Raw genomic sequence first — 17,236 nt, forward strand, 5'->3', positions numbered from 1 at the left:
GAGCAAAGCTGCGGCTTGTAACCGAACAGACATCTGTTTCCATGACAGCTGTCTGGAGCGGCATCAGCCTAACTAACTGCCGCCTCAGAACTAGTCTGACTGTTTGATATCTCCTGCGATAAAGACGATAGAGAAGATTCTCCTCGCCGCTTATTGTTTTGATGCACTAATGTAAAGAGAGAAGTTTGCATTTGTTTTTATTTTGTTCCGTCTATGAAGCCGTTGGAATCAGAGGGGGAAGAAGAAACACCCGGGAGAAGTAAACATATGGAGTAAACTAACCCGTTGAGCTCGCCGGAAACCGTTTTTGAGAGATGTATCTGCAACAAGGGGTACACAGGCAGTATCAAAGGCAAGACAAACAACCGTAAGCTTTAATAGACCAGTATCTGTGTGGTTTAGATGCCTGCTGATGGTGGGGGGGAGTTATTGTGCTGTTTGCAAGGGCAAGGCCTGTCCACAGAGAGGGGCTTGACAAGGTGAGCTCCAGCACTGCGGCATTCTGCAGCTCTCTTTCTCTCTCTCTCTCTCTCTCTCTCTCTCTCTCGCTCCACCCTTCCCTATTCCTCAGATAGTACACCTGCTCGGGAGTTCTCCCAAACCCACAATCTCTCCTAGACAACACAACAGCGCTGGTATAAGTTGTTGTAAGTTGGAGTTATAAGTTGTGTGGCTAAGGATCGCATTGTCTCCTGTTCAGCAATTGGAAAAATGAGGTACATACGGACATACCCTTATGAGCAACAACGTCGATAATGACGCAAAGTCCTTGACCCAAATAGTGCAGATGGCCAAGCTCTGAACTGCCACTTAAAATCAGAGCGCTCGGGAGAGTTCGCCGTGTCGCCTGGCCTTCAGGCTGCCTCAAACTGTGTGCGTATGAAACTGATTCATCAAGCTACCAGAGAACTCATTTTATCCCACAGCAGGAGGTTCATTCTCTTAAAGCTGAAGTTCCCCATCACATGCTCTCCGATGAGGCAGTGAAGGTACCTCTATAAGTATGAGCCAATCAAGCTGTATTTTATTGATAACTTTGGCAAGACTGTCTTGAGCAAAAATGTTCAGCGTTTGTAGAGAGAAAACAATTGGAACATCTGTGCTCTTGTCACACTTGCACAAAACGTTGAGATCATTTTTGCGTTCTTGTTTTGCATTGCGTTGCGTTACAGCTCAAAAGATAAGTGAGAAAAGTTTCGTCAGATAGACAACAAAATACTGTGACTGTACTGAATTGCATTTCTTGACCGTTAAATCAATATGTTCTATATTTAATATGTGTGGGTTGAGCATGCATTCATTCTGGACATAGATCCGCCATGTCTCACTGGACGTGATCTGTTTTTTTTAACGCTGAAAAACTATGTGCCTCCATGTCTTAATATTTATAATTTCGTTTAAACTTTATTTGCTCAGTTAATCTACAAAATCTATTTTTCATTATTATTATTATTTTTATGTTTATGTGTGTGCATGTTATGTGCAAATTGTTCCCTGACTTGTATTGTACATTGAACAAAAAAATTACAATTCAACCAGATGAAATAAATGTCTTGATACCTATAAGTCCTACAATTAACAAATTGGACTATTTCAACATTCCAGTAATTACATTTTAATAAGTTATAGAATTTTGAATCTCTACAGGTCCCGAGGTCTAATGTTATAGAATAGTGTCCACCGGCTGTATACTGTAACATTTCTGAAGAAGCAGTAGACCATCCAGGTACTTCTAACTTACTGTTTCTTTGCATGCTGAGGTTTTGAATGTGGTTAATTTCTCATACTGATTTTTGGTGTATTACTGTACATACTATGTAAGTGAATTATTTCACATAGAGACTATAATATAGTGTTTAACACAATTTTATTCAAATTAATTGTAGGCATGTTGCACTAATTTTAAACAACCAGAAAATATCCAAACATATTGTTTGGACCTCAAGACATTTTTCTGTACGACTGCAAAGCTGGATTTATAATTTGTTTCAATATTTAGAAAAACTATTTCAGCAGATTGTTTTTCATGTAGATAAGACGGAATCCACATCCCCTGGTGGTACTTTCACTACAACTATAAGCCCATAGTGAGGCCTTGTCTTGCTGAGGCTGCCAGTCAGAGTTGGCAGGTTCTCAACTGCCCTTGACCATGTGACGCCACAGAGAGATAGAGACACAGAGAGTTAGAGCGAGATCAACATCGAAGGTGACAAGGTGAAGAGCAAATGATGCCATTAAAAGCAGCAGCTGTTTGCTGAAGCAGAGGCTAGACTGGTCAACCCTGCCACCCATAATGATAACAAGGTCAGCAGGGTCATGCTGCTCAGCATCGTGCCGCCCCACGCCCCCCATTCATCAGCTTCCCACCTCTAATTATGCAGTAGCCTTCTAACCGAGCATGAAATATTATTACACTGAGACGAGAGACCCCCCCCCTTCACTGGATGCGTAATGAACGCTGAGCCAGCAGCCAAACACAGGATAACTGCGATGTCTCTTTGTAACAACGTCACATTACCAAGCTGAGAAATTCACAGCAGGCTTGTGAAGACGTTTGGGTTTCTGTGAGATATGAAGTGAGGTCAAATCTTTCGAGCCATGGATTTACAGGGGAATTTCTTAGAGGCTTTCAGGATAATCGCCTTAAACATCCAGTGTAGGATATATTATTTAGTGACATCTAGCGGTGAGGTTGCGAATTTCAACCAATGGCTGACTTCACTGCTTGCCGCTCCTTTTCAAAGCACTACGGTTCCCAACCAGGCACTAAGATGTCGTCACATTTTCACTTCTATGCAAGGTCTTTATAAACCTCTAAAGATATAACAAAATATATTTCATTTTTGTAAATCCTCCAAAAATTACACATTGGACCTTTAAGTTTATGAATATTTTTTTTTCAACAAAATAAATTATAGTCATACCTCAAGTATCAAGGAGTTCTAAAGTTGTTATTTTAAAGCAGACATTGAGTTCAACAAAAAAAGTTTGATGTATTTTATTTTATATCGCAAAAAGTTTCATCTGGTAATGTTAACTACAGACCCTTCTTTAGTCATAAATCAAAAAACTCTATTTTAAAAACGTCTTGGTTACGTATGTAACCTCAGTTCCCTGATGGAGGGAACGAGACGTTGTGTCGAGAACGACAGATGGGGTTCGCCCTTGAGAACCAATCAACTCTGACTACTATAGAAAAGGCCAATGAAATTTGGCGAATGCAATTTGCATGCCGGGCTCCGCCCCCGGAAATCCGGTATAAAAGGAGGCCGGCGTGCAGCATTCACTTACCTTTGTTCTGAAGAGCCTGAGACCTCTCAAACTGCAGCAGAATACGATACGTGTTCGTGGCATAAGGGACACAACGTCTCGTTCCCTCCATCAGGGAACTGAGGTTACATACGTAACCAAGACGTTCCCTTTCTGTCGGTCTCTCGACGTTGTGTCGAGAACGACAGATGGGGTTGCCTATGGAAAACGCCACAACGCTGTATCGCGTCACAATCTCTAGCGAAGCGACGGTAACAAGCCTGGGCGTGTCATCTCGAAGCTTTCGTGAGACTGTAACCTTCCAGTGTGGTGGTCGGGGGGTTCCAGAGCTTTCTTGGAGAAAGATGGGTACAGCCCTGACCGGTAACTTTCACGGACGGGGCCTTAGCTCTCTATAGGCGAGAGGCCATCCAGATCAGTTTACACCGGGTAAGCGCGACTCTTAATCAGAGAAGCGCTACAGAGGCCACCTCCTACCCGTGGGGAGGAATATGGTGGATATAGGTATGGTCTCGTCCTTGGAGGAGAACGCATGGAACGTGCGGACTGAGTAGTTAACCGCGAGGTGGAGGCCCACCTGGGGAAGCTCATGGGTTACCAGGAGTGGGAACCATTCTCATGAGGATACATCAGACGGAACAGCCCACGGAGGGGGTGTTACAGACGTCCGGTAGCACTAGGTCCGGTTAGAGCTATCTGTGATAGCTCACATGGTATCCCGGCCTAAGGGGGAAGGCTGCTCTGCCCAGCCAGCCCCCAGGGGGTGCTTGTTTGGTGATGGATGGAATGCCTATTCTTAACCAGTGTCTGGGTAAGAAGGGAGGCTGGTGAGGTACCAGTTTCTTAGCGATGTGTTCGGGTAAGAAGAAAAGGTAAATAGCACACTGACCCAACCTGTTAGAGGGTGGAAAGGTGCTTTCGCAGGCATACGCCCCCCCGGATGCCAGTCCTACATGTCGCCACGCAGGACGTGGGCTGACACCGGGTTTACGCAAAGGTTGTTAACCCTTGCGAAGGTGTTTGGGCATAGCCCAACCCGCAGCTCTACAGATGTCTGCTAGAGAGGCGCTTCTGCCAGTGTCCAGGAGGTGGCTAAACTCCGTGTGGAGTGAGCCCTCACTGCCAATGGGCATGGGAGATTCTGAGATCGGAATGCCGTCGTAACGGCGTCCACGACCCAGTGCGCCAGCCTCTGTTTGGAGACAGCCTTCCCCTTCTGCTGTCCTCCAACAGACACGGAGCTGGTCAGAGCTTCAGAGCTCTGCGTGCGGTCCAGTACGTACTGGACACAACACTAATCGGGTTGGGTCTTCCTCCCCTATGGGGAGCGCCTGCAAGTTCACCACTTGGCCCCGGAGGGAGTAGTGGGAACTTCTTGGGCACGCATCCGGGCCTGGGTCTCAAGATAACGTGAGAGTTTCCAGGGCCGAGTTTAAGGCAATCCAGGGACACGGAGGATGCTCGGTGGTCCCCTACCCTCTTGAAAGAAGTGAGCGCCGTCAGGAGGGCCGTCTTACTCTATGAGGAAGATCGGAACCTCCGAGGGGCTCTTTGGGGGGCCCTGAGGCTCCCCAGGACCACTTAGGGTCCCAAGAGGGTATGGAGCGGAGATGAGGCGGATTCCGCCCTCTCGCTGCTTAGGAACCTGGTGACCAGGTCGTGTTGCCCTAGAAACTTTCCACCGACTGAGTCGTGATGAGTGGCAATAGCGACTACATACACTTTCAGTGTGGAAGGGAGATGTTAGTCTCCAGTCTCGTGAGGAGGGGAACACAATCCTGATCAAGCACCTCAGTGGGTCTTTCTCGTTGAGAAAGACACCAGGACGAGAAGAGGCACCGTCTAGAGGCGTGTAACCGCCTAGTAGATGGGGCCCTAGCCTGGGTGATGGTCTCAGCCGTATAGGGGGAGTAGCCATCTTAGGATCTTCTCGTCCCGTCTAGAGACCAGACATGGGTGTTCCAGAGGTCTGATCTGGGATGCCAGAACGTGTCCTTCCCCTGAGAGAGCAGGTCCTCTGTCAGGGGAATGGTTCAGGGGGAGTCGCTGTCCAGAGCATCGGCTCTGAGGCCAAGTGCGGTTAGACCGGTGTGGTGTAACCAATAACACTTGGTGCTCCTGCTCCCTGACCTTGCACAGAGTCTGTACAAGAAGGCTCCTGGGGGGGGGAAGGTGTGCTTCCGCCCATCCCGCGGCCAGCTGTGCGCAAGGATATCCGTGCCGAGGGCAGGGACTATCAAGCGGGCAAATGGTGGTGTTACGGGAGGTGAACAGGTTTTACCTGGGCCTACCCGAACAGCCTCCAAATGAGCTGGACTGCACGGGGGTGGAGTCGCCACTCTCCACGAGGCATAAACTGGCGAGAAAGCACGTCGGCTGTCTAGTTCAGTTTGCCCGGGGTGTGTGGCCTGCAGGGAACGAGTCACCTGTTGACTCCACCGGAGGAGGCGTCGAGCAAGTTGTGTTTAGCTGCTGTGTGCGAACGCCACCCTGACGATCTGTATTCGCTACAGCTATAGTGCTGTCCTCGGAACAGCACGTGCATGTCTCGCACGAGAGGCCGTAGCCTGCTCAGTGCAAGTAGCATAGCCCACAACTCTTGGCAATTGATATGCCAGCGCAGGCGGGGGTTCGTCCAACACCCCACCTGCGTGCCCGTTGCACACTACACCGCACCCCTGCAGGGAGACTTCAGTCGTCACCACGACCTGCCTCATAACCTGCTCAGAGGGACCTGAGTCCGTCGAAAAAGTCATAAAGACTAGGGGTTATGGTGCGTCGGCAGCAGGGCAGCATCACCATGCGCCTGCTGCCGGTGTGCCACGCTCTCCTCGGAACTCGACTCTGAAACCAGTGTTGGAGCGGTGTCATGTGCATCAACTCGAGGGGTATTAGCCCGCGAGGACGCCATGTGTCCCAGGAGCCTCTGAATTGTTTCAGGGGGACCGCTGTCTGCCTAAAATGTTCATTTCAGACAGTTCAACACTGGTTGGGCACAACTGCGGACAGGTGTGCCGACATGGTGACAGAGCTGAGTTCCATACCGAGAAAGAGGATGCTCTGCACTGGGGAGAGCTTGCCCCTCTCTTGGTTGACCTGGAGTCCCAATCGACCTAGGTGCCGGAGCACCAGGTCCCTTTGTGTACATAACAGATCTCGCGAGTGTGCCAAGATAGGCCAGTCGCTGAGATAGTTTAGTACCCGCTCGCCTTCCTCCTCTCAGGGAGAAAGGGCGGTCAGGGACAGACCGAAAGGGAGGACTTTGTACTGATATGCCCGCCTCTCGCACGCGAACCGTGGGAACGGTCGGTGTCGAGGAGGATCGAGACATGAAAGTAAGCGTCCTTCAGGTCGATTGCCACGAACCAATCCTGACACCTCATAGATGTCAGGACGCGCCTCTGTGTGAGCACCCTGAATGGCAGCTTGTAAAGGTGCTCTGTTCAGGGTACGCAGCCTTTGGGGGCAACCCGCCGTCTTTCTTGGGAACGATGAAGTGCGGGTGGTGACCCACTGAACATCTTGGTTTTGAGGGACGAACTCGATGCCTGTTTTGCCAGAAGGGTGGTGACCTCTACCCGAAGTACGGAGGCGTCCCTGCCTCTGACAGAGGGAGAGATGATGCCCCGAAACTTGGGTGAGTCTCTGGCGAACTGGATCGAGTAACCAAGACGGACCGCCCTCATTAGCCAGCGAGACAGTGTGGGCAGCTCTCGAGCTCCCAGGGACTGTGACAGGGTGACCAAGGGGACGGTCTGCTTCATCATTCCCACGGGGGGTGGTTCGTCGGCTGGCGGAGCTAACCATGTCGCGGGGAGTCCCCGGAGGGAAGGTTTTTGCTCCGCCTGCTTACCTGCCTGGCGGGACAACGGCACGCACTGTCGGTTTGAGAGTGGTGACGGCTGTCGTATATGTGTACGACCTCACGCCTCGCCAGGGTGTGAGGTCGGTTCGCCGAGCACAGTCCAGTGGAGTGTGCGATCGGCTGCAAGTAAACCCGGGGAGAACAGAAAACTCAGTGAGTAAGTGGGCGCCAAGCCCTAACAAGGGCCCGGCTTTGGTGACGAGGCAGGAGTCGTCCCGTACCGACCGATCAGAGCCGTGGCTGTGAAGGTTCGGGCCCGATGTTGTTCTCCCTGGGGTCTTCCCGTCAGTGTCCCTTCTCGCGAGGAGGTTGCTGACGGGGTGGAGGTTTCCCCCTCGACCTCTGCTTCCGGGGTGCCGCCTGTGGGGGCACAGGAACCGGAGCCGATGTCGAAAGGGTCCTGGGTTGCAGGGAAGCAGACGTCACGTGAGATCTCGGAGGCCTGTAGGCGGCCGAGTCGCGGCGTGAAAAAAATGTGGTTAATTGCCACTGTCTGCTTCGCCGTCAAAAAACTGCTGAGCGCAGTCCTCGACGGTGTTACCAACAACCCACCCTGCGAGATGAGTGCATCAAGAAAGCGGACTTCCTTGCTGTCACTCTTCTGCACAAGGTATAGCCGGGGGTGTCTCTCCTGGACCACTACCGTGGACATCGTCCGACCCAGGGCCCGTGCCGCCGCCTTAGTCGCCCGTAGAGCGCTGTCAGCGGCGGCACGGAGATCCTGCATTATACCCGGGTCGGCCTTACCCTCGTGGAGCCCTCTCAACGCCCTGGCCTGGCGGACCTGCAGGATGGCCAAGGCATAGAGAGAGGAGGCAGCCTGGCCCGCAACATCGCAAGCCTTCGACACCAGTGATGCCAAAGTCTTACGTGCTTTGGACGGTAGGAGTGGTCGATCCCCCCCCAGGTGGTAGCCGTCCGCGGCACAGGTGCACCGCAGGCGGACGTTCCACCCGGGGGATCTCGACGCAGTCCTTGGCTGCCTCACCATCGAGGGAAGTAAGGGAGCCGGAGCTGGTTTCACTGGAACGGTCCGTGAGAGGAGCGTTCCAAGTTTTACACAGCTCCTCATGCACCTCCGGGAAAAACATGGCACCCGGGGTGGGCGCGGTTTGCACCGCGCACCGACCTCGGGAACCACGCATCCCCGGGTTAGCACGGATGACATCACTTCTGCTTCCTCCTGAACTCGACCGCTGGGGGTGGAGTTTGGATTCGGCAGAGTCGGATGCCAGTCTCCCTCCGATGCTGCGAGCGACATCTCATCTACGTCACACATCGTTTCCGAGTGTGTGCGTGAGGATCCGGACGGTATGCCACCGCCGGTTGGGGAACGTTCAGAAGAGCGAATCGGGGTGCGATCGGCCCGTGAGCACTTGGCTGGCGGGTTTACGTTCGCAGAGTTCCCCGTATCACTAACGCTGCTAACGTGGGTGGTCATCGGGGCCGTAGCCACAGATGTCACAGCCCGGGTAGCAGACGAAATGGTGGCTGGTTCCCGTAGGAAGACAGCCACCCGTGACCGCAACTTCTGAATGACAATCTGCCCGCAGTGCAGGCAGATGTGTCAACGAACGCTGCTTCAGTGTGCTGGACGCCCAGACACCTAATGCAGCGATCGTGTCCATCCCCCTCCTCGATGAGGGTGCCGCACCCAAGAGAACAGCGGGACATGCCGCGCTGGAGAATGCTCAGTCAGTCCTGAAAAGGACTTTTAGAAAAAATCTCTAACACCTCCGGAACCGCCGAGACGCCCAGGGGAAGGTCGCTGCAGAAAGGGACGATCCGCTGTAACACGTCGTAGCACCAGCGTGTAGTTGTAGAGGATTGAATCCTGAGTTGTACTCATGAGCGATGGCTCTGAAGAACAAAAGGTAAGTGAATGCTGCACGCCGGCCTCCTTTTATACCGGATTTCCGGGGGCGGAGCCCGGCATGCAAATTGCATTCGCCAAATTTCATTGGCCTTTTCTATAGTAGTCAGAGTTGATTGGTTCTCAAGGGCGAACCCCATCTGTCGTTCTCGACACAACGTCGAGAGACCGACAGAAAGGGAACCCATCTTAAATTCCAGAGGGATTTTTTGTTGGCCTACAAACTGACGTCATGACTGAACAGCATTATTTATTATTTCTGTCTGAACCAAGACAGGAAGTTTAGAAGTGCAAGCCTAACCAGCAGCCTTTACTTGCCAGAACAGCAAAAAATTCCACACACTTGGAAGTGAGACATCAGAATTTGCATGAGGAACGCCAAATTGTATTAAACATTAAATCACGCTCATATTCCTCCCCTAGTACCCGAGGGGCTTTAGAAAATAAAATCATAATTGCCACAATCAACTGGTGAACCTGGGTTACCTCCGTGCCCAGAGCCCTGCCTGTTCATTGGTAGAGTCCCATGTTTAATCTTAATGAGCGTGAGATGCAAGCAGACACGCTGTGGGGTGCAGGCCCCTGCTGAGCATTAGGGTATTAGCAGAAGAGAGTGAAAGATAGAGCAGAGCACGCCTGTAAAATAATGAAATGATGAGAGCGGACGGTGAGAGTGCAGCAGCATGATGCAAGGTTTTAAATGGTGTAGGGCTGAATAGGTTGTGCGAGGAGGAAGTGGTTTGGCTGGACAGGAAGCGCACCAGATATTTATATAAATATTAATTATTCAATTCAACCTATATATATTTTTCATTATTTAACATTATACATATTTAATGTCTGTGAAACCCATAAAGTAATTTTTGTGATTTAATGTTTTCTATATAAAACCAGAAGGTCTTTCTGTGAAAATATAACTTTAATATCTTTAATGTTGACTGAGTAAGGTCAAGTGAAATTAATCGTTGAAATCCAACTTGTTTTCTTGTTTCCTCATAATTGCGTTGAGAGACTTGAATTGAGACTTTAGTCTGATTTTCACAGACTGGTTCACATATATATAAAACTTGAATGCTTTGTTTGTCGTTTTGGATAAAAGCATCTGCCAAATGTACAAATATATGACAAAACAAACAAACACTCTGAATTTAGGTTATATAGCATTACTATTACAGTGCCGTGCCCTGTAGTTTTTTTGCTGTTTTTTATCAGTCAGTCAAACTTAAAGACCACCTCGAATCCTTCACCAGTTGTATATGGAAAAAGAACAAAAAAGACATCTTGGCAGCTGGCCAGGCAGCTTTGAGGTGATTAAACAGAGACTGGAAATGTAAAAAGCCAGCAATTTGAGATCACGTGATCAGAAACGTCTTAAAATGTTGAAAATGTAGGCTTCGCCTGATTGGCAGTGCTATAGAAAACAACAGGCAATCTGGGCGCCGCTGAGAACAGCTTGATATGAGGGGAAAATGAGATGAGGTAGAGTGCTCTTGCGTACACAAGCTGAGGAAGCTTTTCCGCTCTATCATCATCATTTTCCACATTTTTTTCATCTTTACTGAAAAAAGAATAAAAACAAAAACTTTTACTGATGAAAAATATTATTGATAACAGAGGTATTCAACTTGTTGAGCTCTTTAAACTTAACTGGCCTGCAAAATGAAACTTTGGAGATCAGGTCATGGTTCAAGTTTTCCTTTATAATATGCATTTGCAACACCCAGTGTCTCGAGGTTTGCGCTTAGCAAGGTTCGGTTACAGATCTTGGTATATCTCTTTTAGTTAACCCAAAAAAGACTATTTATTCACACTTATTTCATTCCATCCATGACTTTCTTCATCCAGAACACATTTAGAAGTAAAAGTGTTTTTAGATTTGTCTAAGATATGATGGTGACCCATACCCAAAATGTGACCTCACCCATCCAGTGAGTAGTAAACACACACACAGCAAGTCGTGAAAACACGTACGCCTGGAGCAGTGGGCAGTTATCACTGCAGCACCTGGAAGTAAGATGCCTTGCTCAAGGGCGCCTTAGTTGTTACCTGCCGGCCCTGAGAATCAAACCGGCAAACTTCTGGTCACGAGTCCGACTCTATAACCATTAGGCCACAACTGCATTGACTCCATTCTACAGACACAAAACCAGTAAGACATTTTTCAAAATACCTTCTTTTGTGCTCCACAAAAAGAAAATTTCATTTGAAATGACATGTGGGTGAATAAATGACGACAGAATTAGAATTTTGGATTGAAATTAACAGCCAAAAGTGGGCATGCATTTCGATGGAACCAAATTATTAAAACAATTCCGTCACATTTTATCATCATATTATAATAGAGGTTTTTCAAGTAACTCATTTTTTATTTGGATGGCTGAACTATGGACATCAGGATGATTGCTAATGAAAGGCTTGGGGTGAGACAACATCACAGACCACTCAACGGAGCCCTCTGTCCACGTCAGGTTTCTAGAAACCAACTCTCCAACTAATTCATCCATCTTTCTCTCTCTTCCTCTCTGCTACCTCTCTGCCTAAACTTCCTCTCCAAGCCAGTTATGCAAAACCGACAGGCGGTAATCTTCTGACAGGCAGAACTAAACTATGTGAAGGCAGCGCTGTAGATAATACAGGCAGGTTATGAGAACTCAGACGCTGGCTAGTTTGAGTCTCTGCAGCTCATCGGCAGACAGCATGGGCCTGCCTTCAACTTAATTAGCTTCCCCCGAGATCTTCCTCTGACGGCATCAGGCTGAATGAACGCGTACATTCGCGTGCACGTGGGTGTCTGCGACAGCATGAGAAAAAGAGACTGAGAGAGAGAGAGAGAGACGACCATGTCTGGTCAAGTACACAGAAGGAGGGACACCATTATCAGTCCATCAGATGTGAAGGAATGTCTCTCCCGCTGAGGACGGGGTCTCAGAGTGTTCCTGACTTGGAGGGGGGTGAGAGAGGCGGATCTTGGCCCGCATATAGCAGTTCAGCGGGAGAGATACAAAGGGAGGGATGGAAGATTTTCTCTGTGTCTTCTGTGAGATGAGTCAGAGGGTTTGTTGTGCTTCGTTTTCTGTCTCGCTGGAGCAAGGGCTTCTGCAGCAGAACTGCATGAGCATGATGGCAAACAGTGCAACACAATATAAAGTAGCACTGCGCCAAAGCAACGCATACGAAAATCATGCCATATGTGCTGTTGGGTCCAAATATATCATTGGGAAAGTGGGACATGTTTGTAAATGTTTCCTATAGCAATGCTGTCCAGTCGGGCTGCTCTTTAGGGATAGTTCACCAAAAAATTGTCATCATTTATTCACCCTCATGTTGTTACAAATCTGTATATGACTCTTCTGTGAAACACAAAAGAAGATATTTTGAGAAATGTCTCAGTGGTTTGTGACCAAACAATGGATGTCAATGGTTGCAGTGTTGTTCAGTTACCAACGTTCTTCACAATATCTTCTTATTTGTTCCGCAGAAGAAAAAAGTCATCATGTTTGGATTTACATGACCGTAAATGATAAATACATTAAATTTTTGCTTTTGCAAAAATTGCTTTAATGATAACACCTGTTTTACACACACTAGTTTGTCATAAAAGCATCAGTGTATCTACCGTACAGGCACCAACATCAAAAATCTGATCTATAGACATAAAAAGGGATTTCAGGGTTACTATTTTGAGTATTTATTTTCCTAAGTAGTGAAAGCTTTTTACATGATTATGTAAAGTTGGCCATTGAGATTTTTAACAAACTTTGATTATAATGAAATCTAACTTGCATAAGAAAGAGGATGGTAATGTATCTTCACTGAATTGTTTAAAACAAAAGTAATAAAAGTAGGCAATGCTGGTCTGCTTACATTCTCCTGGTTATGTGTTTTGTTTTAGGACCAAAACTTTTTTCTTTGTATGGCACATGCATGTTCTGAATTTTCTTTTGTAATGAATGCTTTGCCCCCACTGGACTCCCATTGCCCAGAGAGTCTGCTGTACCCGCTGTGCCTGCTGTGACCCCATGGATAACTTTGTGGTGACCGCAAGCACTGCTGATTGATCATCATAGAGAAAGGGAGGGGCATGCCATCCATATATAATGCTAAGCTGCCAAGTAGAGCAGATGGTATTACTCAGTGCAAGTATGCATTAGTTCTCTCTCTCTCCATGCTGTTTATCAGTAAACATTATAAAGGGCATTCGGGGATGTAGCAGTACCCTTGTATTCTTCATACTTTGATATTTTATGACTTCCCCTAAATGTCTCCACCGCTAACTTACAAATAACCAAAAACTTCATGATGTATGGTGATAAAATATTTGAAAAATCTGGCATTTCTCTTCAAAACATAGTTAAAGGGGAAAAAAAGTTATTGTCATTATTTACTCACTCTCAAGTTGTTTCAAACCTGTATTCATTTCTTTGTACTGTCAAACACATAAGAAGATACTTGGAAGAATGTTTTTAACCATACAATTTGGGGCACTATTGACTACGAGTAGTTTTGTTCCCTAAATATGATAGTCAATAGTGCCCCAGAACTGTTTGGTCAGACAAACCAATTCTTCCAATACGTTTCTTTGTGTTGAACAGAACAACACACTTTTTAAAAGTTTGGAACAACTTGAGGGTGAGTAAATGGTCAAAATCATTAATTTTGGATGAACTTTCCCTTTAAGGTTTAGTAAACAGTACACTACCTACACTATTTATACAAAATGGTGCAGAACAGTCCACAAGTTTATGCAATTTGCGACATACCTTTAGAGTTTTGGAACATGGTGGCTGATTTTCCACAGTCCAAGTGAATTGCTGATCTAGCTTTTAGCAGCCAAAAACCTTGTTTCAAAACACAGCAACCAACTTGAGCTGAATTTGAATGTATCGTCATATCAAAATCAATTTATGCAGAAATTCAGCTATATGGGTTCACTTATATTTTTCCATGCTCTTTCTGTAACTGCTGCCAATTTCAGCCTTTTATTAACCAGCTGAAACAGCCATATTCCTTTGCTGATCAGAAATATGTGTTGATGACTGCCAGACGCCGCCAGGCTTGTGTAAGCATCTGTGCTCACTTCTGGCCCTGGCATGCTGAGGAGTGGCTGGCACGAATTAAGCTGGTGTTGATACAGTAGCAGAGGGTGAGCGCTGCAGGATTGGTAGGACTGGAGAGGAGCAGAGCAGTATGGGTAGCATGAGGTCACTCAACCGCTGCCCATTCATCAGCCCGCGCCACCAAGCCCCATAGCTCCTCTGTCACCTTGACAACACAGCCCACAGCAACCTGCCCCGCATGAAACCTAGCTATTGATTTCTTTTGCTCGTTCTAGCTCTATGTTCAGTCATTCGTTATTTCGCTCTCTTTCTCCTCTCTTCCGCACAATGTCCCTCGACGTATTTCTAGCTCTTAATACAATAAAGTGAGGGTTTTCTTCGTTGATTTGGGATCAGTTTGAATTAAAAACAGTCTAGGCGATATTTAGATTTGGACAGCATTCACTCACTCTTTCTTGGTTTGGCTCCAGGTTTGAAGTCAGTCTGACATGACAGGCAGGAGAGCACTAAGAAGTGGCATTACCAACCGAGGGCACTGCGGCATTTCAAATGGAAAGCCACTAAGGGAGGGAAAGAGGGAGGCCAATATTGGAAAGATTCCCTACTAATGGAATGGGATACACTGTCATCACTCACAGCAATGCACACACACACATATTGCTAAATGACAAGAACGTTCTGATGGGATGACCCTGCCATAACACTGTACAACTCATCCACCACATATGTGCCATGGACCTTTGGTTACCCCAAACCCTGTCATTTTACTGCTATTCTTAGGAATATAATATAAAAGGTAAATATATTTGTACAGTTTTGTCACAGGTTAAGTGCATTTTTACAACTGACTCTTTTAATGCCCTGTATTATTTATTACATGCTGTTCAATGTTCTTTTATCTGTATCTATCTATTACATATAAATCTGTTTATTATCAGACACTTATATAATTATTTATTTAATCTCATGTCATTCAAAACCTGTTTATGATTCTTTCTTCTTTGAAACACCAAATAAGATTTTTTGGTTTTGTGTCCACACAATGGAAGTAAAAATTTTTTGTTTGGTTACATTTTTTTTTTAAATATCTTCTTTTGTGTTCTGCAACAGAAAGAAAGACATACAGGTTTGGAATAACACAAAGATGTGTAAATGATTAAACAAATCATTTTGCTATGCACTATCCCATATCTTTCCCATTTTCCTCAGAACAATGAAGTTACATTGGAAAAAACTGTAGCTCTTTATTTTATAGGTGCTGACCCCTGCTGATGTATTCACACACGTGCAGCCGAAGGTTACGGCTGGTCATGTGATCTTATCCGCTTAGTGGGTGTACAAATCAATATTTAGAGTGTCCGCAACAGGGTGTCCTTGGCGTACTGCGTTGAGCTCTGAGTGTTATAGGTTAATGTACATTTGCTTTTCTCTCAGCAGCATTGATTCACATCGGTGTAACATGAGAGATGCGTATAACTGTTGCTGAAATGCAACAGCAGACGCTTGTCCTCCATGCTCCGTCGACAGTCAGAAGCAGTGTATGTGAGAGGAGAGAGTGTGAAGCCATGCCCTTGCATTATGACCTTTTCTTCTTTTGTTAGTATCGAGCGTTCATCTCCACTTCACCCGAGCACCAGTCGTCTGGGCTGCCCACTGCTCCACTGTCATAAAGCCTGGCTCATGTTTTTTTGTTAAATGTTAATCAGCTTTCTACAGTCTCAACCTACAAGGGTTTTACTTACTCTTTCTGTCTTATGCTGGTTTGTTGTCTATCTTGTGTTCGTTGTTTGACAGTTCATTTGAGAGGGTTGGACTTGATGGAAAGCATTAGTTTTCGGTACATGAAGAGTTTATTTTCAAAAACAGTTAAAAAATCATGTTTTCATTATGATATCATGTTTTTTTTGGTGTGTTATTATTAATTCATCAAACCAACAGCAGTTTGATTGATATTACTTGGAATGCACAATAAAAAAAAATATTTTTGAAAATAAAGTTTGAAGTATAAGGTTGCCAGATTGATGGGAAACATACATACACTTACTATAATTATAGGAATGCAATAACGCTGTGGCCTTCAACTACTTTTCTTTGAAGGCCAGATTCTAAAAGAATAAAATGTGTAGGGGCCAGTTTTTTACCATAACTTCTTCTGTTATATTGTATCTCTGTTATTTATTGCATTTTGTTCCTTTTATACTGTTATACTGTTACATATAGGCCATATATTAAAACATGCACCAAATTTTGCATTCAGTATTTTTGTCTTTTCATGATATTTAATTTAAAAAGATATTGTCTTTAATTGTATTTTATATTCCTTAATACGTTAGTTTACACAAAATTTAAACAGCAGTTCATTTACTCACCCCCAGTCCCCCAGTACATCCAATACGTGGGTGGCATTGTTTTTTCTAGAAGATATTGTAATTATTTGGTTGAATTAATGAAAGTTAATATGAGATATGGCCTTTAAAATCATACATAATTTCCCTTATCTCAGAGTCAACCATTCACGTGGTGTATACCCTTCCTGCAGTTACTTTCAAGGGCACAAGAAGCGTTTTAGAACGCAACCTATCGCGTGCACTGTGGATTGCTGATTAAAACGTTGTAAGTAACAATAAGAATCTTGGACAGACCGATCAAATTGCATAAAAAGGCATCAATATATCGCTTTGTGCCACGGAATTACTTTTGCATTGAGTGCTGCAGCTTTTACGGTTATTCTTTTACGGATGTGGCGTCCCAGGGCATGCATTTCTTAGCACACCAAGTCTCTCCATTTTTTCAAAATATAAAGGCGGGCACCAAAATTATAATTTTGTGTTACAACAGTAGTAGTATCATCAGGAAACTTTCAGGTCTTGCTGAAGCTCTCCCACCAGTCAGCTTGAAATCAGCACAATTTACGTCACCATCATTCTCAGTTTTTCTCTCAGTAACTAAATTTCCTAGTGTATTTTGAAGCACCTCCAAGCGCGACGTTGTTTCATTCTCGGCCAGATGACCAACTTATTTCGGTGTATGCGTACACCCACTCACCATCAGCGCTATTCTACTGTAATACCTTTCCTAATGATTCTTTTGTGTAGTGCTAATGGTTTTGATTACACTGGCTAAGATCTTCATTATTTCGCAAGTGATTAGCCTGATTTTGAAACCACGTAT

This window comes from Triplophysa dalaica, chromosome 13, assembly GCF_015846415.1.
Source record: "Triplophysa dalaica isolate WHDGS20190420 chromosome 13, ASM1584641v1, whole genome shotgun sequence".
Lineage (NCBI taxonomy): Eukaryota > Metazoa > Chordata > Actinopteri > Cypriniformes > Nemacheilidae > Triplophysa > Triplophysa dalaica.